This window comes from Bombina bombina, chromosome 2 (genome assembly GCF_027579735.1).
Source record: "Bombina bombina isolate aBomBom1 chromosome 2, aBomBom1.pri, whole genome shotgun sequence".
NCBI lineage: Eukaryota > Metazoa > Chordata > Amphibia > Anura > Bombinatoridae > Bombina > Bombina bombina.
Genome location: NC_069500.1, coordinates 141,677,704 through 141,704,410, shown reverse-complemented (window position 1 = coordinate 141,704,410; position 26,707 = coordinate 141,677,704).

Below are 26,707 nucleotides of genomic sequence, written 5' to 3'. Positions count from 1 at the left end.
CACTTAGGCTCATGTCCTATTCTGAAGTGGGTTTCTTGGAGGAAGACTATGTCCCCACCCATCTTCTGGAGGTCATTAAGCGCACTGGATCTTTTGCCTGGGCTATTTAATCCCTTAGTGTTAACCGTGATTAACTCAATCCCATGGGTTTGAGAGTGTGGTTTGCGTTTTGGCATTGTATCAGGTAGGGTCAGGGGGGGAGGGAAAGGTAAGTAAAGGTAAGGTAAGGAGTGGGGGAGAGGGGGAGTTAGGGAAGGATAGGCCTAGGAAAGTATCTGTGGGGAAGGGAGGTAGTTCTGGGCGTTGGGGACAAAAGGGAGGTAGGGGGTCCCCCTCTTACCTAGACCAATGAGGTCTAAGGAAAGATAAACCTTTGCAAGACTGTGAAACAAGAATAACCAATCTATTAATCAATACAGAGTATAACAATACAACAATAGAAAATAAAGTCGCTAGGGGTGGTATCCCTAGTCCAATGCCTTTGGCATGTGGGTTTTGATTATTGATGCGAGTTTGATGGGTGTACTTGTGTGTGGTGTCAGCTTTAGCAGTGTGTGTAGTGCGTGAGGGAGTGAACGTGAGTGTGGAGTATAGTATGTGTCAATTAGCTTAAGTTGGGGGGGGGGAGAGGAAGGACAGCAGTTACACAGCCCCCCCCCCCTCCCCAGTGGGTTTTTGGGAGCTATACTGGTGGTTTTAAGTGTGAGTTTGTCATTTAAGCTTAAGGGCTGTATTTTATGACAGTAATGACAACTTAACATATTGAATAAAAACAGTATAACATATATTAACAGTTGTGAATTTCCCACTTATCTGTAGGTTAGATGGGGCAAAATGAAATCCCAAAAAGAGTGGTGGTTCACGTTCTGCCAGGGGTGTTACCCACGACCAAATCAATTCCCCCCTGAAGGCAACACCTCCAGGGGGCCAGAGCGTTCTCGGCAGTCAGTTTCCTGGAGGCAGCTTCAACGTCCAGGATTTGCAATCTGTAGGTCATGTTGGGCCTTTCAGTGTTGGTTCTCCCACTGCGGCAGGAGCATCCTGCAGTTGGGCCAGTGCTGGTGGTAGCTTGAGCATTAGGTTGAGGCTTTTGTTGAATGCTGTCAGGTTAGATAGGGTCCAAAATACGGTGAAGGTGTTGTCTTTTGTGGCTATGATGCAAGTTGGGAAACCCCATCTGTATGGTATGTTATTGTCTCTGAGAGCCACTGTAATAAATTTCAGATCCCTTCTTTTCTGTAGAGTGGTAGGGCGGATGTCTGGGTATATCTGTACTTCTATCCCAGCATGTGTAAGGGGTGTTTTATTCCTTGATCTCTTAAGAATTTCCTCTTTGTCTCTGAAGGAGAGTAGTTTCACTATCACATCCCTTGGTGGTGCTTTCGTTGGCGGCCTTGGATGAAGGGCACAATGTGCTCTCTCTATAGGGATGTCTGGTGCTGCTGGTGTTTCTTTTGCTGTTCGAAAGAGGCTCTGTAGCTGCCCTATCAGAGCGGCTGGGGATATGGATTCTGGGATCCCTCGGATCCTAAGGTTGTTCCTTCAGCTCCTATTTTCTAAATCTTCTATTCTATCCATTAGGTTTTGTAGCATATCTGTGTGTACTTGCGTGTTGTCAGACTGCACTTGCATTTCAGCCTGCTGTGTCTCTTGCCTCTCTTCAATATTTGAAACTCTGTGTTCTAGAGCCGTGATATCTTTCTTGAATTCCCCAAAGAGATCTGTCACTTCTTGCATGGCTTCTCTTATATCTTCTTTGGAAGTGAAGTATTCGAGGTCTCCTTTGGTAACATGCTGTGTAGTGTCCAGGCTTTCCCTGTGTGCTTAGGGTTCCATCTCCTGATTGTGTTAGAGGTGTGGGTCACAGGGGGGTGTTAAGGCTGGTTCAGCAGGTTTTAGGTAGTTATTAATGATGGACTGTTTATAGTCTTTGGTTAGTTTTGGTGTTCATCTGTTAGGCATCCCAGTTTGCCTAGGCCCTGAAATTTCCTCAAGCAGTGATGCGAGGTGGGGACAGCCTTGTGTAGCAAGTTTAGATTTATAAGTGCCTGTGCAGGGGAGAATGGAGGGATGATCTGCCCACCTAACAGGCCACTGTACTGAGTTAGAGATCTGTGAGAATAAATTTTATTAAGGGTAATTAGACAGGCATTTAGTAATTTAAGGTATGCATGCAGCAAGCTCACAGTCCTGAGTAATATGTTAATGCACCATTTATTGTGCCAGGGTTCACATATACCCTCTTGTCTCTTGTTGGGTGTCCTGCCTGTGGTTATGGGGGGGGGAGGTCCGCAGTATTTTAGTTAGTTGAGGTCGTTTCTGCAAGGCCCCTTATAATAAGTCAACTCCTATGACCGGACCCTTTCCGGTTTATTCCCTTCCATGCTCTGTCCAGCTTATTATCCTGTGTGTCCAGAAGAGCTTAATGGGCTGTAACCTCCCCCCTCATACTCCAACCTGATTATTTTGTGGTGCTCCACTCCTCAATGCGAGTCTCTTTTTTTAGGAGGAGTTTCAGAGGCCGATTAGGTATTTGGCTCTCTCTGTACCGGGGCTGTACTCTGCACTGGTCCCCAGTTTAATCTCCCCCAGGGGTCTCTGTGGAAGCCGCCAATGTGACTGTGGTGCGGTTCCGGCCTCTTCGTGTGTGTAGGCCTTGTGACGCAGTTGCGCTGCTTTGTAAGTAACTCCTGGCCTGTGTCCCTCAGCGCTGCAATAGTTGTAGTGGAAGTGGCAAGGATATCCCCCTTTATGCTACAGCTGATTGTGGTATGAAAATAGAGCGTTAGTCACCCATTATGGCCGGCATATAGACTTAGGGCTTCGGAGCTATTTCCTCACGCAGCCATATTCCTGTGCGGCCAAGCTCCGCCCCCGTAAAGACTGCCCTTTTATTTTAATAGTAGCGTCTCTGTTATTTTACACGGCTTTACTATGGTGTTGAAAAAGAGTTCTGTTCGTATAATTCTGTTTAGCTGTGTAAGTTAGTATGTCCTCCGTTTTCCACTTTTTGTTCTGTACTGGTCTCCAAAGGAGGGAATCTACTCACCAGAATTCAAAAGCTTGTTGGTAATCCTTAGCTTTCTCTGACCTTACCCTCTCCCTGTGACTGACGTGTCTGGTGTAATTCTGCGTTTTCTCTGCCGACTCAGATCTTTGACGTGTCTCAGTCACGTGTTTGGTACTCTAACAATGGGGATGTCAGATTACCGGCAACTTGTAGTAGAATCTCTGGAATAAAAGGATTTAGATCTTTGGAATTTTCACAAACTTAAAGTGGAAAGTTCTTTTGCTCAGAGCGCTTCAAATAGTAGTAGATAGAAGACATCTTGATGTAAGAACCTTTGAGATCCTTAATATCGTTCAATAATTTACACTAATAATCTCTTGTTGGATAAGAAATTTCTTGCTTGCACAACACAGGACTGTGCTTTCACATTACAGGTCCTTAACCCCTTAAGGATCGGGCAGTTCAGACTAAGACTTCCCAAAAAAAAAGAGCATTTTTAGCATTTTTGCCATCACTACATTTAAACAGAAATAGAGCCTTGTTTTTTTTATTTACTTATCAAAACTATATATATATATATATATATATATATATATATATATATATATATATATATATATATATATATATATATATATATATATATATATATATATTTTAATAGACAATCCAAAGTATTGATCTAGGCCTATTTTGGTATATTTCATGCCACCATTTCACTGCTAAGTGCAATCAAATTAAAAAAAAAAAAGTAAACTTTTTCACAAACTTTGGGTTTCTCACTGAAATTATTTACATACTGCTTGTGCAATCATGAAAAAATTAATGTAAACGCTTCTCTGGGATCCCCTTTGTTAAGAGATAGCAGATATATATGGCTTTACCATTGCTTTTTTAGTAATTAGAAGGCCGCTAATTGCAGCTGTGCACCACACTTTTATTATTCCAAGCAGTGAAGGGGTTAATTAGGTAGCTTGTAAGATTAATTTTAGCTTTAGAGTAGAGGTTAGCCTCCCACCTGACACTTCCCGCCCCCCTGATCCTTCTCAAACAGCTCTCTCTCCCCGCCCCCACTGGTCACCCCATCTTAAGTACTGGCAGACAGTATGCAGTATTAGACCTTTTTTTAAAAAAAAAATATATTATTATTATTTTCCTTAGTGAAGGATTACCCCCTTAATTTCCCACCTCCCTGATCCCTCCCACAGATCTTTAACCCTCCCCTTCTAACTAATTACCGCCATCTTAGGTACTGGCATCTGTTTACGCAGTTATCTATCAATTTTTTTATTATTTAATGTTAATAATAATAAAAAACTTTTTTCTGTAGTGTAGCTTCCACCCCCCCCCCCCAGCTGTAGTGTAGCTGTCCCTCTCTGTATCGGTACCTCTGCAAGTCTATTTCTGCACTGCCCCACTCATGGGGCATTGAGAAATAGCACAATCTTGCTACTTTTAGCAAGATCGAGGCAGAGAGGCCTAGGACAGGGTTTAACGACCAGCGTCATACAGGGTATGGTTCTGGTCGATAAGGGGCTAAACTTTAATGATTTAGATACATCATGTAATTTTAAGAGATATCTTATTGAAAAGCATAGTTCGGCATCTTTTAATTGGCTTGCCAGATCTGCTTAGCTAGGTCCCAATAGCGCATTGCTGCGCTGAGATGTAGAGCTTTACCAACAAGCTTCTGTAATGGGTACAAAATAGAAAACAGTGTTAAAGAGAGCTCTGTAGCTACTGGAGGAAAAACAATAGCATTTTGAATAGTGAGCAGTTAATGTCCCTTTAAAGGGATAGTAAAGTCCAAATTAAACTTTCATGATTCAGATAGGGCATAAAATGTTAAACAACTTTCTAGTTTACTTTTATCATCAAATATGCTTTGTTCTCTTATTATTCTTAGTTGAAAGCTAAACCTAGGTAGGCTCATATGCTAATTTCTAAGCCTTTGAAGGCCGCCTCTCATCTGAATGCATTTAACAGTTTTTCACAGCCAGATGGCATTAGTTCATATGTTTTATATAGATAACACTGTGCTCATGCACATAAAGTTATTTAAATGGACAGTCTAGTCCAAAATAAACTTTCATGATTCAGATAGGGCATATCATTTTAAACAATTTTCCAATTTACTTTTTTTTCTAGCACCAATTTTGCTTTGTTCTCTTGATATTCTTAGTTGAAAGCTTAACCTAGGAGGTTCATATGCTAATTTTTTAGACCTTGAAGGCCACCTCTTTTCAGAATGCATTTTAACAGTTTTTCACCACTAGAGGGTGTTAGTTCATGTGTTTCATATAGATAACACTGTGCTCATGCTCTGTCAAAACAACTGAAATAAAGGGGCAGTTTGCAGATGCTTAGATACAAGATAATCACAGAGGTAAAAAGTATATAAATACAACTGTGTTGGTTATGCAAAACTGGGGAATGGGTAATAAAGGGATTATCTATCTTTTAAAACAATAAAAATTCTGGTGTAGACTGGTTTAGACCCTTTAAGAGTCAGCACTAATTGCCTGAAATGCAAGTCACTCAAAAGATCTGAGATAAGGAGGCAGTCAGAAGAAGCTTAGATGCAAGATAATTACAGAGGAAAAAGTATATTTCTATAACAGTGTTGGTTATGCAAAAGTGGGGAATGGTAAATAAAGGGATTATCTTTCTTTTTAAACAATAACATTTTTGGTGTTTACTATCCCTTTAAACTAAGCTTGTAAAAGAAGCTGAAATACTGAAAAATAACCTCTAGAGGGCACTAAAGGAATTTGTTAAACTACCTAAAAATGTAGCTGATGAGTAAAGGAACATAAATGTATTACAAATGCACAGTTGTGCATAACATACACAGTTCTAAGCATTCTAAGCATTTTATTTGCACAAATGCTCATGTTATAGCTATCACTTGTAACTTTAAATGTAAACTTAACCCATTTCACACATATTCAATATAATTTATGTATATTTGATTGATTAATAGTTTTTTTTAGAAATCTAATAAATTACCAAATTATTAAACCAGTATTGCTGGGAGCCATATAAATATATATTTATTTGTTCTCTCTGTTTCCTTTGTTGAAGAGTATAGCTAGGTAGGCTAATAAGTGTGCAGGAGCATGTTTGTGCAACTATGTTTAACATCGCTATAAGCAGATGGCTCTTGTTATCACCTAGGATCACCCCTTAACAAAGAATACAAAGAGAACTACACAAATTTGATCAAATGGAAAAGTTGTTTTGAATTTTGTGTTAACTACTCAACCCTGCTCAAAATTAAAGCTTTAAAATAATATAAAAAGGTTTACCTAAACAACCCAGTCAGCCACTGAGCATGCACATATATATGTATCCTGCTCAAGAGGGGGGGGGGGGGGGGGGGGAGAGATTATATTTCATTATATAAATGTAGGGCAGGATTACCTAAACTTTTGTGAGATGGGGTCATTGTGGGTTATTAGTGCAATCTTCTTGGGTACTTGACATAAAAATATTTTAAAATGTTATATTTTATGATAAAAATATACTTAAGGGATTAAAGACCGAAGTTAGTGAGTTACCGCTTTAGTACAATAACTAAATGAAGGTAAAACTTAAATAATCACTAGGAGACCAAAGGTTGTAGAGAAGACCAAGAAGGTTGCGTTTATTTGTCAAAACAACATAACAGACAGAATAATTCAATAACAGGCGGCAATTGAGTCATTGGTCAATTCAAGTTAAGAAAAGAGGTAAAGGCCTGCAATGGAATCTGTGGCGGAGCTTCATGCTGCACCCAAGGCAATGTTATTGGAGCTTGCAGGGATTACTTGCCTACCTGAGGACACCCTAGGCACACATCTAGGGTTTTATGTCCTTCTCGTCAGCCTGGCCATCACTTAAGGCCGCACAAACCAGCTATCACGGGGGGTGGAGAACTAAAAATTTTAACGCAGACTTACAAACGACTAGCTCAACTAATCTTTCCCATGTTACCTACAACAACCCATACAGGAACCATAAACCTCAAACCCATCATCCAACTAGAAAGGAAGTTAGGGACAAGTAAGAATCTTCTGCCAGAACAACAGCAAAAGAAGCCTAGGAATTCCTGCAGGAACCTTACAAAGGTAAGTCAAAACCCTCACCTTAAACGGCAACTCACACTACACCTACCATCCCACTGTACCATAACTCTTAAGGCTGCTTGAAGCCCATGAAGGGCCCTTTCGTCCCTGTTACTGAGGAAGAAGTTTCTGCCCTTATACTGTCCTCTCACCTCACTACCTGTCCGCTCGACCCCATTCCCTCACAGCTACTTCTCTCCCGCTCTTCTACTCTTACCCCTGTACTCACACACATTTTCAACCTCTCCCTTAGCACCGGTATATTTGCCTCATCTCTGAAACATGCACTGGTCACACATAGCCTCAAAAAACCTTCTCTCGAGCCAACCTTCCCATCCAATTACCGCCCTATTTCCCTACTTCCTTTAGCCCCCAAGCTTCTTGAAAAGCTAGTATATCCATGTCTATTCCATTTCCTTACATTAAACTCCCTCCTTAACCCCTGCAATCCGGATTTTGACCCCATCATTCCACAGAGACAGCAATCGTTAATGATACCAATGACCTACTTACAGCAAAATCGAAAGGCCACTTCTATCTGCTTATCCTTCTTGATCTGTCTGCAGCCTTTGATACTGTTGACCACCCTCTTTTTCTCCAAACCCTCCAATCCTTCAGCATTTGCAACACAGCTCTCTTGTGGTTCTCTTCCTACCTGTCTAACCGTACCTTTTCTCTGGGGCATCCTCTGCCCCGTTACCACTTTCTGTTGGGGTACTGCAAGGCTCTGTCCTCGTCCCCTTCTCTTCTCAATCTACACGTCATCATTAGGTTCCTTAATAAAGTCCCACGGGTTTTATTATCATTTGTATGCCGACGACACCCAAATCTAGCTCTCTGCACCAGACCGATCTCCTTCCTTGCTAACTGTATCACTAACTGTCTTTCTCATATCTCATCCTGGATGTCCTCTCAGTACCCTAATTTAAATTTCTTTAAAACTGAGCTCCTTTTCCCCCCCTTCTTCAAAAATCTCCACCTCCCATTTCTCTATAACTGTCAATAACTCATCATTACCCCTACCCCTTCATGCCTGATATCTTAGGGTCACACGACTCAGATCTGACTCAGACCTTGGCTAAAGCCTTCTGCTTCCTTCTAAAAAAAATCTCTCTAAAATTAGACATTTCCTTACACAAGACACAACTAAATAACCTTTCCAAACTCCATCGCTATCCCCTTGAACCCCCTTAGCATGTAATCCTATGAGCCCAGCTGTTTGTAGATCACCTTCATAAGAGCTGACTACAACAGTGCAACTCTCGACAGAAACCTCTACCCATTTGATCCCTATAAATGTTATCTTGTATACGGCCTATGTTTATAGAATCTGTTGGAGCTCTACAAATACCTGATGATAATAATAATAATAATAATAATAATAAAAAATGAAAAGTGAAAAGTGAAAGAGACTTTTATGATATGTTGTGTATAAGATGAACAATACATGCAAGTACAGTATATTCAATTACAAGATATTATATGCTTATTAATAAATCCTTAAAATTACATATTTACATGCTGGAAAGCTAAGGAACGTTAACTCTAGAATTAGAGAACACCTTTTAATTATTAATATTGGAAAGTCTAAGACCCCTTTAGTGCAACATTTTGTAAGGGTTCATGCAAGAAAAGTTGACACCTTTTCTTGGTGTGCAATTATAAGGATCTCTAAGCCCAAAAGAGGTGATAAAGAAAAGTTATTAGGAAAACAGGAGATGGACTGGGTTTTTAAATTAAAGATTAGAGTCCTACAGGGTCTTAATTCACAGTCGGTTAGATTACAAGTGTTGCGGTACGGCTTTTAACGCTGAAAAATGGCCATTCCAGTGTAATGGCCAGGAACGCATATTACGAGTTGTGTCGGTATAGCTATACCGCAAGCATTTTAGCCTGTAACGCAACGTCTATTCCGCACTCAAAAAATTACGTTTTTGTGTGGGATTTTCAAAATGACGGTATTACGGGTTGTGAGTTGAGGCTAAAATGCTTGCGTTATGCTCTATACCGACCTAATCCATGCCGCCATCTGAGAGCAGTAGTTATGGATTTTGTGAAAAACAAAAATGTTTCACAAAATTCATAACTAAACTGTTACAAAGTACACTAACACCCATTAACTACCTATTAAACACTAAACCGTCGCCCTCCCGCATCACAAACACTATATTAAACCTATTAATCCCTAATCTGCCGTCCACCCACATTGCGACTATTAAATAAAGTTATTAACCCCTAATATGCCGCCCACCCACATCGCCAATACTATAATAAAGCTATTAACCCCTAATCTGCCGTCCACCCACATCTCGACTATTAAATAAAGTTATTAACCTTAATCAGCCGCCGTCCCACATCGCCAACACTATAATAAAGCTATTAACCCCTAATCCGCCGCTCCCCGACATAGCCGACACTATAATAAAGCTATTAATCCCTAATCTGGCACTCCCCGACATTGCCGCCACTATAATAAAGTTATTAACCCCTAAACCTCTGGCCTCCCACATCGCCGCCACTAAATAAACATATTAACCCCTAAACCTCCGGCCCCCCACATCGCCGCTACTAAATAAACCTATTAAACCCTAAACCTAAACCTTACAAAAGCCCAAAGCCCTAATCTAAAAATAAAAAAACACCCAAAAAAACGGGGAAAAAAACCTAACACTAACCCCAGAATATCTACTCCCGGTTCCTGAAGTCCGGACATCCATCTCCATCCAGGCGGTGAGAAGTCTTCATCCAGGCGACAAAACCTTCATTCATCTCGGGGACGTCTTCCCTCTTCATCCCGGCGGCACGGAGTGGAGCTATCCTGGAAGCTGATCCCATCCTGCATGGAGCGTCCTCTTCAAATGGTCACTGCCTTACACTGAAGTTGAATGCAAGGTAGCTGTTTCAAAATGGCATACCTTGCATTCCTTTTGGCTGATTTAATTCTTCAAATTCTAATCAGCCAATAGGATGAGAGCTCCTGAAATCCTATTGGCTGTTCAAAACAGCCAATAGGATGAGAGCTACTGAAATCCTATTGGCTGATTTGAACAGCGGAGCTTAATGCCACCATATCGCACGCACATGGAGGCTTTTCAGTAACTCATAATGGTAGAGCTATGGAGAGTGATAATAACTTTTTTGGTGTTAGTTTCGCACCCTGTTTAGCGCAAAACTCATAATCTAGGTGAGTATGACTTGATGATTGAATTATTAGCAATTACTTTTTTGATATGTGTCTTTATACTTTTTTATGTTAAATGTCTATTGTGACCTTGATCCCTGGTGTGGGTTCCTATCATGTAATTGAATATACTTGCATGTACTATTCATCTTATACACAGCATATCATAAAAGTTCATTGAGAATGGCTAGAGACATAAATGGCACAAATAATACAAATTAATTTGGATACATAATTTATTAACATAAGTATTGATACATATGATGGTAGTTGATATCAAATGTAGTGATTTTGTAAACCTTTTGGCATTATACAATTTTGTAGCTAAGTTAATATTGTTTAAGATCCATTTTTATAATGATGAATATGGGCGTTTCTTTCAAAACTTTTTTAGCCAATAGTAGTTGTTGCTTGTATATTTAAATCACTGAAACGCGTAAGCCCTCCTGGCATGCAGCGCCATTCATCTACTGAGCTGTGTTCGATGTACTTGTTTTAATGCAATCAATAAAACATTCAAGTTTTATCGAATGGAGTATCCTCTTGTTTTTATCTGTTGATTGAGCCAGCAATCTCTTCCATCCTATGTGGGCTGCCAACTAACTACCTGCAGTGTATGTATCCCCTCCACGTGGTTGTGTCGTCATCGACACCGAAGTGAGTTCCTAGTTGGAGAACTGCATGGGCCGTTAAGCTGGAGGAGTGCCAAGGCAGATTGTAAATCTACCCGCCAAGAGATAGCAGCAGGCAGCACCGGGAAGGAGTTGGTGAGAAACATGTGCATTCATTTGTATTTGTAAATATATGATTTCATACATTTACATGGGGTTTTGAGTTTGGCTGATGTGACGACTAAATGTCTTGCGGCTATCATGTGATTTTGTGACATTACTTTTTCTTGACATCCGAATGGGAACTACCTTTGCCTAAATTTACATAATTAGCGAATACAGTGCCCTCCACTAATATTGGAACCCTTGGTAAATATGAGCAAAGAAGGCTGTCAAATATTGTCTTTATTGTTTAACCTTTTGATCTTTTGTTAAAAAATACACAAAAGTAATCTGCTCTCATGGATATCAAGCAATTGCAAACATAGCACAGGTTTATCCAAAAAAAATAATCGCCTAGATTTAGAGTTCTGCGTTAGCCATCAAAACCAGCGTTAAGGGGTCCTAACGCTGCTTTTTACCGCCCACTGGTATTTAGAGTCAGCCAGGAAAGGGTCTAACGCTCACTTTCCAGCCGCAACTTTTCCATACTGCAGATCCCCTTACGCCAATTGCGTATCCTATCTTTTCAATGGGATCTTCCTTACGCTGGTAATTAGAGTCTTGGCTGAAGTGAGTGTTACACCTCTACCGACAAGACTCCAGCCGCAGAAAAAAGTGAGGAGTTAAGAGCTTTATGGGCTAACGCCGGTTTATAAAGCTCTTAACTACTGTGCTCTAAAGTACACTAACACCCATAAACTAGCTATGTACCCCTAAACCGAGGCCCCCCCACATCGCCGCCACTATAATAAATTTATTAACCCCTAAACCGCCTCACTCCCGCCTCGCAAACCCTATAATAAATTTTATTAACCCCTAATCTGCCCTCCCTAACATCTGTGACACCTAACTTCAAGTATTAACCTCTAATCTGCCGACCGGACCTCGCCGCTACTCTAATAAATGTATTAACCCCTAAAGCTAAAGTCTAACCCTAACACCCCCCCTAAGTTAAATATAATTTTATTCTAACGAAATAAATTAAATCTTATTAAAAAAATTAATCCTATTTAAAGCTAAATACTTACCTGTAAAATAAACCCTAATATAGCTACAATATAACTAATAATTACATTGTAGCTATTTTAGGATTTATATTTATATTTACAGGCAACTTTGTATTTATTTTAACCAGGTACAATAGCTATTAAATAGTTATTTACTATTTAATAGCTACCTAGTTAAAATAATTACAAAATTACCTGTAAAATAAATCCTAACCTAAGTTACAATTAAACCTAACACTACACTATCAATAAATTAATTAAATAAACTACCTACAATTACCTACAATTAAATCAACTAAACTAAATTACAAAAACAAACACTAAATTACAGAAAATAAAAAATGATTACAAGAATTTTAAACTAATTACACCTACTCTAAGCCCCCTAAAAAAATAACAAAGCCCCCCCCCCAAAATAAAAAAATGCCCTACCCTAATGTAAAATAAAAAGTTAACAGCTCTAATACCTTACCAGCCCTTAAAAGGGCTTTTTGTGGGGCATGCCCAAAAGAAATCAGCTCTTTTGCCTGTAAAAAAAACATACAATACCCCCCCAACATTACAACCCACCACCCACATACCCCTAATCTAACCCACCCAAAACCCCCTTAAAAAACCTAACACTAAGCCCCTGAAGATCTTCCTAACTTGTCTTCACCCAGCCGGGTACCATCCGATCCGTCCAGAAGAGGGTCCGAAGTCTTCATCCTATCCGGCCAGAAGAGGTCCTCCAGAGGGTCGGAAGTCTTCATCCAGGTGGCATCTTCTATCTTCTTCCATCCGGAGCAGAGCGGGTCCATCTTGAAGCAGCCGGCGCGGATCCATCCTCTTCTAACGACGTCCTAACACCGAATGAAGGTTCCTTTAAGGGACGTCATCCAAGATGGCTTCCCTCGAATTCCGATTGGCTGATAGGATTCTATCAGCCAATCGGAATTAAGGTAGGAACAATCTGATTGGCTGATTGAATCAGCCAATCAGATTCAAGTTCAATCGGATTGGCTGATACAATCAGCCAATCAGATTTAACTTGCATTCTACTGGCTGTTCCGATCAGCCAATAGAATGCGAGCTCAATTTGATTGGCTGATTGGATCAGCCAATCCAATTGAACTTGAATCTGATTGGCTGATTCAATCAGCCAATCAGATTTTTCCTACCTTAATTCTGATTGGCTGATAGAATCCTATCAGCCAATCGGAATTCGAGGGATGCCATCTTGGATGACGTCATTTAAAGGAACCTTCATTCGGTGTTAGGACGTCGTTAGAAGAGGATGGATCCGTGCCAGCTGCTTCAAGATGGACCCGCTCCGGATGGAAGAAGATAGAAGATGCCGCCTGGATGAAGACTTCCGACCCTCTGGAGGACCTCTTTTGGCCAGATAGGATGAAGACTTCGGACCCTCTTCTGGACGGATCGGATGGTACCCGGCTGGGTGAAGACAAGGTAGGAAGATCTTCAGGGGCTTAGTGTTAGGTTTTTAAGGGGGGTTTGGGTGGGTTAGATTAGGGGTATGTGGGTGGTGGGTTGTAATGTTGGGGGGTATTGTATGTTTTTTTTACAGGCAAAAGAGCTGATTTCTTTGGGGCATGCCCCGCAAAAAGCCCTTTTAAGGGCTGGTAAGGTAATAGAGCTGTTAACTTTTTATTTTAGATTAGGGTAGGGCATTTTTTTATTTTGGGGGGCTTTGTTATTTTTTTAGGGGGCTTAGAGTAGGTGTAATTAGTTTAACATTCTTGTAATCATTTTTTATTTTCTGTAATTTAGTGTTTGTTTTTGTAATTTAGTTTAGTTGATTTAATTGTAGGTAATTGTAGGTAGTTTATTTAATTAATTTATTGATAGTGTAGTGTTAGGTTTGATTGTAACTTAGGTTAGGATTTATTTTACAGGTAATTTTGTAATTATTTTAACTAGGTAGCTATTAAATAGTAAATAACTGTTTAATAGCTATTGCACCTGGTTAAAATAAATACAAAGTTGCCTGTAAAATAAATATAAATCCTAAAATAGCTACAATGTAATTATTAGTTATATTGTAGCTATATTAGGGTTTATTTTACAGGTAAGTAATTAGCTTTAAATAGGATTAATTTTTTTAATAAGATTTAATTTATTTTGTTAGAGTTAAATTATATTTAACTTAGGGGGGTGTTAGGGTTAGACTTAGCTTTAGGGGTTAATACATTTATTAGAGTAGCGCCGAGGCAGGTCGGCAGATTAGGGGTTAATACTTGAAGTTAGGTGTCGCAGATGTTAGGGAGGGCAGATTAGGGGTTAATAAAATTTATTATAGGGTTTGCGAGGCGGGAGTGAGGCGGTTTAGGGGTTAATACATTTATTATAGTGGCGGCGAGGTCCAGTCGGCAGATTAGGGGTTAATAAGTGTAGGTAAGGTAGAGGCGACGTTGGGGGGGGGCAGATCAGGGGTTAATAAATATAATATAGGGGTTGGCGGTGTTAAGGGCAGCAAATTAGGGGTACATAGGTATAATGTAGGTTGTGGCGGTGTCCGGAGCGGCAGATTAGGGGTTAATAATGATATGCAGGGGTCAGCGATAGCGGGGGCGGCAGATTAGGGGTTAATAAGTGTAAGGTTAGGCATGTTTAGACTCGGGGTTCATGTTAGAGTGTTAGGTGCAGACTTAGAAACTGTTTCCCCATAGGAAACAATGGGGCTGCGTTAGGAGCTGAACGCTGCTTTTTTGCAGCCCAAACTGCCCCATTGTTTCCTATGGGGGAAGCTTACCGCTACCGTAAGCAACGCTGGTATTGAGAGTTGAAGTGGGGGTAAATATGCCTTTACGCTGCCTTTTTGGAGCCTAACGCAGTCCTTCAGAGAACTCTAAATACCAGCGTTATTTAAAAGGTGCAGGGGAAAAAAACATGCGTAGCTAACGCACCCGCAAAACTCTAAATCTAGGCCAATATTTTTTGTTAAATATATATGTGGCACAATTATTGGCACCCTTTTAATCAATACTTTGTGCTACCTCTCTTTGTCAAGACAACATCTCTGATTTTTCTTCTATAATGCCTTATAAGGTCGGAGAATACATGGCAAGGGATATGAGACCATTCCTCCATACAGAATCTCTCCAAATCCTTCAAATTTCGAGGTTGATGCTGGTGGACTCTCCTCTTCAGTTCACCTCACAGGTTTTCTATTTGGTTCAAGTCAGGGGACTAGGATGGCCATGGTAGGACCTTGATTTTGTGGTCAGTAAACCATTTTTGTGTCGATTTTGATGTATGTTTTGGATAATTGTCCTGCCGAAAGCTCCAACCACGGCCCATTTTAAGCTTTCTGGCAGAGGCAGTCAGATGTACATTTAATATCTGCTGATATTTGATAGAGTCCATGATGCCATGTACCCTAACAAAGGGTGCGAAATGAACGCAACAAAAGTTGTGTTATTTCACCCTCCGTAACGCTGCCATTACGAGTTTTGAAAAAGCCAGTTTGTGCGTGCGATATGCTTGCGTTGAGCACCATAACGCACAAAATACAAGAGCTGTTTTGGGGAGAGAGTGTAAGAAAAAAAACTAACACCTGAGATCACGGAATGAAAAGCTCCGTAATGAAGCCCCATTGATGTCTACAGGGAAAAAAAAGTTACGTTTAAACCTAACACCTTAACATAAACCCCATGTCTAAACACCACTAATCTGCTGCCCCCGACATCGCCGACACCTACATAATGTTATTAAGCCCTAATCTGCCGCTCCCGATATAGCCGTAACCTAAATAAATCTATTAACCCCTAATCTGTCACTCCCGATATCGCTTCCACTATACTAAAGTTATTAACCTCTATTCCCTTGCACCCCAACATCGCCCACACTATAATAAAGATATTAACCCCTATTCCGCCGCTCCCCGACATAGCTGCCACTAAATAAAGTTGTTAACCCCTAAACCTTTGGTCTCCCACATCACTAACACTAAGTAAACCTATTAACCCCTAATCCGCCAGCCCCTCACATCACAACAACCTAAATTAAACTATATTAACCCCTAAACCTAACCCTTCCCTTAACCCTAACCGTAACCCTAAACCTAACCGTAACCCTAACCCTAAACTTAACACCCCCTAACTTTAACATAAATAAAATAGAGCTAAATTAAAGTTACAATTATTAACTAAATAATACCTATTTTAAACTAAATACATACTTACCTGTAACATAAAACCTAAGCTAGCTACAATATAACTAACTAGTCCTAAAGCCCGTTGACACGGGCCGTGTTGTGTGATGTGATATTTTTTTTATTTTATTTTTTTCTCTCTCTCTCTCTCTCTCTCTACCCCTCTCTCTCTCTCTCTCTCTCTACCCCTCTCTCTCTCTCTCTCTCTACCCCTCTCTCTCTCTCTCTCTCTACCCCTATCTCTCTCTCTCTCTCTACCCCTCTCTCTCTCTCTCCACCCCTCTCTCTCTCTCTCTCTCTCTACCCCTCTCTCTCTCTCTACCCCTCTCTCTCTCTCTCTCTCTCTCTCTCTACCCCTCTCTCTCTCTCTCTACCCCTCTCTCTCTCTCTCTACCCCTATCTCTCTCTCTCTCTCTCTACCCCTCTCTCTCTCTCTCCACCCCTCTCTCTCTCTCTCTCTACCCCTCTCTCTCTCTCTCTCTCTACCCCTCTCTCTCTCTCTCTCTCTCTCTCTACCCCTCTCTCTCTCTCTCTCTCTCTCTCTCTCTCTCCACCCCTCTCTCTCTCTCTCTCTCTCTCTCTCTCTCTCCACCCCTCTCTCTCTCTCTCTCTCCACCCCCCTCTCTCTCTCTCTCTCTCCACCCCTCTCTCTCTCTCTACCCCTATCTCTCTCTCTCTCTCTACCCCTCTCTCTCTCTCTCTCTCTCCACCCCTCTCTCTCTCTCTACCTCTCTCTCTCTCTCTATCTCTCTCTACCCCTCTCTCTCTCTCTCTCTCTCTCTCTCCACCCCTCTCTCTCTCTCTCTCTCTCCACCCCTCTCTCTCTCTCTCTCTCCACCCCCCTCTCTCTCTCTCTCTCTCTCCACCCCTCTCTCTCTCTCCACCCCTCTCTCTCTCTCTCAAACAGTCAGTGCACCAAGCCAGTGCACCAATCTGCAGCAGTCTGTTGGTTCAGCGGGGGAGCTGCAGTGCTTTTGGCTCCAGAACAGAATTCTGCCTGTGTGTTTAACTCTTTGCAGAAGTTAGCACATGCAGTTATTTACACTATTTGCCGTTGACCCCTATGTGTTTAATTAATAAGAGTACATAATGTTTGCACTACAATGCGTCTTTTAGCAGTTGTAGAACATGTCATTCTAGAATCCCCTCTGTGCATGATGTATCCTCTGTAATGTGGGTGACTGGGTCCTGTGTGGCTTCCTAAAGCTTCAGGGCTTGTCAGTAAGTCTCAGTGCTTCCTTATTTCAGTGCCCTTCCTCCAGACAAACACTGAGAGGAGAGGTCTGTCAGGCAGCTGTGAAACCTGATCCTATTTATTACGCTGCAGGGAGGGAGGAGAGACACTGCAGGAAACTATTACATAGCTCTGGAGAGTTTCCAAGCACCAGCCAAATACTTATTGGTCTCTCCCGACTCCCTGACGCTGAGGGTGAAAGGTGAACAGGAAGCAGTCAGGCGAGGAGGAAGGTGTCCATGGCGAGGGACGCCCGGGGGGATCCCAGGATACAGGGGACATGTGTGATCCCCTCCACACACTGCTGTAACTGAGACACACCTCCTCTCTCTTTACAACCTAAAAAGGTGATCCACTGCTAATGCAGAATGGTGCTGCACTCAGCCTTTTTGCTGTCCTAGGCCTGCCATGCAATAGCACCATAACTTGTTGCTTCCGTCATCTCCCGCTCAATTCTTGGTCTCTTAAACTTCCCCGGGAGCCGGAGCTAAGCAGTGTGTGCAGCGGAGCCGTAACCCTAACAATATAGGGCTCTATCTGGTCCTACATTGTCCTATGACTCCTATGCTGCTCCGGTCCTGAGCGGGAAACCCCTGCCTGACCCTGGTCAGCTGTAGGTCCTGCTGCCGGGTCCTCGCGCTGCGTTCCCCCTGCGCGTGCGATCATCTCTGCTGCCGGGTCCTCGCGCTGCGTTCCCCCTGCGCGTGCGATCAGCTGCAAGAGTTTGTCTGAACTGCGCATGACGGCTTCAGACAAACTCTTGTCTTTTATAATATAGGATAGTTATATTGTAGCTAGCTTAGGTTTTATTTTTATTTCACAGGTAAGTTTGTATTTATTTTAACTAGGTAGACTAGTTAGTAAATAGTTATTAACTATTTAATAACTACCTAGCTAAAATAAATACAAACTTACCTGTGAAATAAAACCTAAGCTGCCTTACACTAAACCTAACATTACAAACATATAAAAAACCTACTATTACAAAAAATAAAAAATACAAAAATTACAAGAAATAAAAAAAACACGGGCTTTAGGACTAGTTAGAAATAAAAAAAATGGCTATTCTAAAAAAAAAAAAACCCCAAAAAGAAAAAAAAACATTAGACAAAATAACAAACGAATTATCCAAAATATTAAAAATGATTCCTATTCTAATACCCCATTTTAATAAAAACAACCCAAAATAAAAGAACCCTAATCTATATTAAAGTACCAATAGCCCTTAAAGTGACAGTCTACAATATAATTTGTATTGTTTAAAAGATACATAATCCCTTTATTACCCATTCCCCAGTTTTGCATAACCAACACAGTTATAATAATATACTTTTTACCTCTGTGATTACCTTGTATCTAAGAACCTTCTGACAGCCCCCTGATCACATGACTGTGACTATTTATTATCTATTGACTTGTATTTAGCATTGTGTTGCGCTGAATCTTAAATAACTTTCTGTGCCCACATGAACTATCAAGTCAAGAACTATATGGTCCACGTGAACTATCAAGTCTTTTGTGAAAAGCTATTTAAAATGCATGTGATTAGAGGCAGCCCTTAAGGGCTTAGAAATTAGCATATGAGCTTACCTAGGTTTAGTTTCAACTAATAATACCAAGAGAAAAAGCAAATTTGATGATAAAAGTAAATTGGAAAGTTGATTAAAATTACATGTCCTATCTGAAAAATGAAAGTTTAATTTTGACTAAACTGTCACTTTAAAAGGGCCTTTTGTAGGGCATTGCCCTAAAGAAATTTGCTCTGTTTCTAAAAAAAAAACAAAACAAAAAAAAACACCCCTAACATTACAAACCCCCACCCCCCAAACCCACAAAATAAAGAAACCTAATTAAAAAAAAAATCTACCAATTGTCCTAAAAAAGGGGCATTTGTAAGGGCATTCAGCTCTTTTAAGAGAAGCCCCAACCCTAATCTAAAAAAAAACACCCAAAAATACCTTAGAAAAACCTAACACTATCCCTTCTTTAGGTACTCACAGTTGCTGAAGTCCAGCTTGAACGATCTTCATCCCAGCGGCTCCATCTTCATTCAGGCGGCTCCATCTTCATCCAGGCGGATCCATCTTTATCCATTGCGGGGCCGGCATCTTCTTCATCTCTGCGGAGGCGGAGCGGTTGATGCGCAGATTCGGAAGTCCAGGAGAAGGTTCAAGGTGGAAGTCCAGGCGAAGGTCCAAGGCGGAGGTCCAGGCGGAGGTCCAAGGTAGAGGTCCATCGATCCGCCATGGAGGTCCTCTTCATGCGATCGTCCGCTGCACACTGAGGATTCAAATGCAAGGTACCCCTTTTATACTGGGGGTACCATTGCATTCCTATTGGCTGAAAAATTTAAATCAGCCAATAGGAATTAGAGTATACACAGAAAAGACTGTTACTAGGAGCGCTCAGGACAGCAAATGCTGGGTAAAGGTAAAATTAAATCTCTGATCTCCCGCCACGGCTCAAAGGAGAGTGGGTGTGTGCGTGTACCGGAACAGCTGTTCAGTTATGCAGCCAGTGCTAGTATGCTTACTAGACCCAAAAATTAGTATAGAAATCCAAGAGAGGTGCACCACAAACAGCAGTACCGAGACTTTCCGTTATGTAAAACAAAAACACTCTATTATGGGCAAAAATTAAAAGCACTAAAAAGGCTCAAAAAGCCATATAAGCACACTGAATAAAATCATCTGTTGGTAAATAGGAAAACAATGCAGACACGTTTCGTGAGCATGCTCACTTGATCACTGCATAGAGAATAACCTGTAACCACCTCTATATATACCTGGAGATTTAAAAGGAACAGTATATACACTTTAAACAACACGATGAAGCTTTACTAAAACAGACTGATATATTGCTAATGTTCCTATTATGATATAAACAGGGGTTAGGGTGTTTACCACCAATTTTTCACTTATTTATTATTTTTTATTTATATGTCATATTGGAGAAGTACATTGATGTAAAAAAAAAAAATTAAAGTACATTTTAATATTTATTTACATAGCTTTGAACTGGAATATTATATGGTTCTCACACATGAAATATAAGTGTTTAAGGTTAACCTCCTGTAGTCTAACATGTTTCACTGAGTATATTTAACAAAATCCTATTGTATTCCATAATTAAAGAAGTTTAGAAAGACAGAGACATTAACTTTGTCTAAAGAAAATGTGAACTACTTAATGTTCTTGAAAAACGGTGTGTGACCGAAGAATTCAAGAGAATTATATATTTAAGTGAAGAGATCTAAGTCCCTTATCATATCTGGTCCCTGAGGACTACTGGTTTTCAAAGAGAAAATCCAGAATACCTCTCGCTTATTAAGTTTGTCCTCTCTGTTTCCTCCACGTCTCCACACGGGGACATGATCTATCCCTTGTAGGGACAGACTGGACATATCTGAATTATGAAAGTTTTTGAAATGCCTAGAAACGGGAGTATCTGTTTTTTCATCATCAATTGAACGCAGATGTTCTAAGAACCTATCTTTAATGGGACGTTTAGTTTTACTCACATACTGAATTTTATAGATAAGGCAGGTAAGTAAATATACTAAATGAGTAGTATTGCAGTTGATATAAAAATTAATATTATGAGCCTTTTGAGAAATGTTGGATGTAAAGGTATCTCCTTCAGATACATGTTCGCATGTTTTGCAACAATTTTTCCTGCATTTATAAAAACCCTTTCTTCTTTTTAGCCAAGTTTTTTTGTTATTAATCTTGTTGGGTAGATCAGATGGCGTGGCGGGAGATCAGAGATTTTGTTTTACCTTTACCCAGTGGTTGCTGTCCTGAGCGCTCCTATTAACAGTCTTTTCTGTGTATACTCTTACTGTTTCTGCTAGACTGTGTGGAGCTGCCCTACAACTTGATCGCGGATACCTTTACGGATCTTTTTGCTCATGTCAGCGCCTGTGTTGATCCCAAGAAACGGCATAGGGAATTCATACCTGCCTATTGGATACCAAGGTCATGGAGCAATTTGAAATCATCTCTTGACTGTGAGAACAACGGCTAAAGACGAGGTGGGTGTATTTATTCAAATAACCTTTTGGTAATATTTTCACTACGCTGTGGCAATAATTAAAGCACCTTCTAGCACACTGTCTTGCTACTGATACATTAATAACGGACTGACTATTACTAATACCATTACTAACATGGATAATGAGGAAGTGGAATGCTATGTATTTAGAAACTTTGATGAAGACACTACAGATCTGTATGAGGAAATTATGTCTACAATTGACAGCCTTTTTTTTATATTGATACTCTCAGAAAAAGAGATATTAAATTAGATCTAGACATTAAATCATTTTTAATATATAAAAATGACAGCGACTCCCTAGGGGACTTAGAATCAGGAAATGTCCTTCTTTTGTCACACACGACTCTGACTTTATTACAAAGTGGAATAATATCCTGGACATCTGTTCCTTTGCACTCATTGATCTTCTAATTGATTACAAAAAGAAACAGAGACAAGTAATATTGCAAGAATAAGAGAAGTCCAAGATAAACTGAAAGAATACCAAAAGCACAGAGAGTTCAAGGAATATGACAAACAGTTTGAACTTAATATGAATAGTTTTAAACAAGAACTGTGGCAATTCAAGTCTAATAAAATGACTAGAGACAAGAGGGACTACGATTCAAATCAAGTATACAAATGGACATATGTTGAATATTCAAAACCAAAGTTTTACAATAAAAAAAAAAGTTCAACAATAATTAAAAAATAAGGCAAAAAGGAAAAACAGTTACCTTCTCTGACACTGAGTATGAAGTGGACCCTTCAGATAATGACAATATGGTAGAAGAGAATGAACCAGTAGTCTTTCAATCATTACAGAGTATGGATACTGCAGGGGTTACTTATACTGAGTCAAAAAACGGGGATGCCCTGATACCAACCACAAGCCGATAAAAACACACAGAGGTGGAAGAGGCAAAGGGAGCAAAACTAAAAAAGCCAAACAGCATACCCAGATATGCCAATCGGCAACACAAGGGCAACTATCAACAGAAGAAATATGTGACGAGATCACAAGCACAGAAACATCAGAACTAGATTCTAATTTAAATGTTTTGAATTTATCATGTGTAACCTTGGACAAGACACAAATACAGCTCCTGTCCAAGAGTTTGAATTTCGTGCCCTCTGCTCACTTTAACCTGTTTGAGACCATCTTAGATGTCAATAAATATGTACGCAAATTGACCGTACATAAGCACTTTCAGGGGACTGATGCGCAGAGGGAACATAAATCTTTAGAGTTTCTCAATACAACTAGTGATGCTACTAGTGAACTACTATCTTTTTCTGAACTATGCTCGTTAAAGGATCTTAGAGAATCAGCAAGGGAGAGCATTACATTAAACTCAGATTTTGCTAAAGAGAAAGAGATCAATTCTGACCGTGTAAAAAAGAAAAGCACATTTTATCCTGTGCATGCACGCCCTCAAGCACTTGATATCTTCCAAAAAACATAGAAGAGAAACTTAGAATACTTAATGATAACAATCTCAAGAAATCTAAACATCCATCTAAATAACTCAAAAAGAGAAACAGGCCCTAAGAGCTCTTTCTGAAAATGAATATATCCTGATTAGACCATCAGATAAGGGGGGCAATGTGGTTGTTCTTGATAGGATAGACTACATTGCGGAAGCAAAAAAAAATAGTTTTAATGGCTAAACACAATATCATTAATCTAAGTACAAAAGAAGTGCTCATTCCCTCATATCCTGTAACTCCCATTTTTCACTACTTCCCTAAGATCCACAAATATCCTATCTCTCCCCCAGGGTGTCCCATCATTGCAGGGATAAACTCTCTGAATGAACCCCTAAGTAACCTAGTTGACATTTTCTTACAGCCATTAGTAAAGGGTTTACTGAGTTATATTCAAGACACTACTGCTATCTTGACCAAAGTGGATAAAATCAAGAGGGAATCTAATTATAGATTCTTGGTTGTAGATGTAGCCTCATTATACACTTGTATACAACATGACAAATGAATTACAAAGAGGAGATGCAGAATTCTTCTCAAGAGGTGCGCTCAGGACCAAACAGGAGAAGCAATCATAAGCGGTAGAAGGCAACTCCCTTTAATATATGGTGGTGCACAGGAAATCTAGAGGGGAGAAATAGAGGTGCCAGATAGAGTAGTACAGTCTTGGGCAGAAGTTACAACAGGAGACCCAAAATCTCTATAGATTAGCCTCTTACAAAACGTTGCGGCACAACCGGAGTGCCAGACCAGACGGCACGGGACCTTTACAGTCACCCGTAGGACACAGCAGCAGCTTTATGCATGTCCCAACAGAGCAGGTACCGGGGCTTATCCAGTCAGAAGATCCAGGAGGCAGAAGGTCAACAGGTGTCAAGTTTGTAGAAAACACAAAGGAGCACGAATATTTTAAAGTACAATCTTTATTTTGTACACAGTGTCGATAGCAAAGCAATGCGTTTCTCAGCTTACAATACCAGCTGTTTCATCAGGCTACATACACGTTCATTTAAGTGCTCTTTATTTAAAACATCAGTGGACCAATCAGAGGAAAAGCCGGTGACAACACCTACCGTGACGTCAGATAGCATATCTTTCCTCCTTTAATAATATTATCAATAATCAATTATATGTTTTATATTATGGTTTCAGGATGTTCCTGAATTAAATAGATTACGTTGATATCTTTATAGTTGTTGTAATTTTTAAAATTTTTATGTTTATTTCATCTTATTGTATTTTATTACGAAATGTCCTTGTATATTCGTATACTTACATTGTACCATTTGGGTTATTTTTATCCATTTCAATTAGGAACCATATCACAGGCATGAGGGGTCTGTGATTGTCACTTCCAATGTCAGGGTGGGTGTTTTCATCGGCCCGGCCTTTGATTGGTTTCCTAACGTCTTCACTAAGGAAGAATCTTTCACGTCCAAATACCTTAGTTGTATTACAAATTGACGTTTCTCTAAATAACATTGATCTCAATAGTACTGTTTAAACATCACTTCTGCGTTTAGCAGCATTTTATTCTTATTTTACTTATTAGCTTTTTTTAGGACTGTGTTATTTTATACTTAGCCATCAGTAATCCATTCATTGGTGGTGGGTGATTGTGACAGTCAATCTGACGTCACTGTAGGTGTTGTCACCGGCTTTTCCTCTGATTGGTCCACTGATGTTTTAAATAAGGAGCACTTATATAAACGTGTATGTAGCCTGATGAAACAGCTGGTATTGTAAGCTGAGAAACGCGTCGCTTTGCTATCGACACTGTGTACAAAATAAAGATTGTACTTTTAAATATTCGTGCTCCTTTGTGTTTTCTACGAACTTGACACCTGTTGACCTTCTGCCTCCTAGATCTTCTAACTGGATAAGCCCCGGTACCTGCTCTGTTGGGACGTGCATAAAGCTGCCACTGTGTCCTACGGGTGACTGTAAAGGTCCCGTGCCAGCTGGTCTGGCACTCCGGTTGTGCCGCAACGTTTGGTAAGAGGCTAATCTATAGAGATTTTGGGTCTCCTGTTGTCACTTCTGCCCAAGACTGTACTACTCTATGTGGCGCCTCTATTTCTCCCCTCTATGACAAAGGAATTGCAGCATTAGAATTTTTTATGAATTCATATAGTGAATATGAACCTGCCACCAAGACATTTCTGTTAAGGGCAACAGAGTATCTTTTAACACATCATTTTTTCTTGTTTGGTAATGAGTACTTTCTCCAAAGACGTAGAACGGCTTATAGGAATCCTTATAAGGACAATATTAAACACTTTTATAGATACATAGACGATTTGTTTTTCATCTTTGATGACAGTGCCCATGAAGCAGATGCCTTCTGTGAGTATCTAAACAGTAATACATGTGGCATCAAATTTATGGGGGAACATGACCCAACATCCATTAATTTTCTTGACTTAACAATTACAGCTAACACTAAAGATGGTACAACAGAAACTTCATTCTATAGAAAGCCCACTTCGGGCAACACTATACTTCAGTTTAATTCATGTCACCCCAAACATGTCCTAAGAGGCATTCCAAAGGGAGAATTTATCAGGGACAAAAGAAACTGTACCACAGAGATGATGTATACAAAAAACTCTGAATTGATTACAGCCAGATTAAAACAAAGAGGCTATAATGACAACATTTTGAATAGGGCTAAAGACAGCATAAAGGACATTCCCAGAGAATATTTACTTAAATATAGAAAAAGAGGGACACAAATTCATAAACTGACCCCTAAATTCATCACTACATACAGTACAGACTACCACAAAATATGTAGTATAGTCAAAGAAACTATCCCTATTCTATATACTGATCCCATTTTGAAAGAAATAGTGCAGCAAGGTATAGAGTTTGTAACAAAGAAAGGTAAAACCTTGGCCAATCATTTATCGCCATCTTATCTACCCAACAAGATTAATAACAAAAAAACTTGGCTTAAAAGAAGAAAGGGTTTTTATAAATGCAGGAGAAATAGTTGCAAAACATGCAAACATTTATCTGAAGGAGATACCTTTACATCCAACATTTCTCAAAAGGCTCATAATATTAATTTTTATATCAACTGCAATACCACTCATATAGTATATTTACTTACCTGCCTTATCTGTAAAATTCAATATGTGGGTAAAACTAAAAGTCCCATTAAAGATAGGTTCTTAGAACATCTGCGTTCAATTGATGATGATAAAACAGATACTCCTGTTTCTAGGCATTTCAATAACGTTCATAATTCAGATATGTCCAGTCTGTCCCTACAAGGGATAGATCATGTCCCCGTGTCGAGACGTGGAGGAAACAGAGAGGACAAACTTAATAAGCGAGAGGTATTCTGTATTTTCTCTTTGAAAACCAGTAGTTCTCAAGGACTAAATATGAGAAGGGACTTAGATCTCTTCACTTAAATATATAATTCTCTTGAATTCTTCGGTCACACACTGTTTTTCAAGAACATTAAGTAGTTCACATTTTCTATGGGCAAAGTTAATGTCTCTATCTTTCTAAACTTCTTTAATTATGGAATACAATAGGATTTTGTTAAATATACTCAGTGAAAGATGTTAGACTACAGGAGGTTAACCTTAAACACTTATATTTCATGTGTGAGAACCATATAATATTCCAGTTCGAAGCTATGTAAATAAATATTAAAATTTACTTTAAATTATTTTTTACATCAATGTACTTATCCAATATGACATA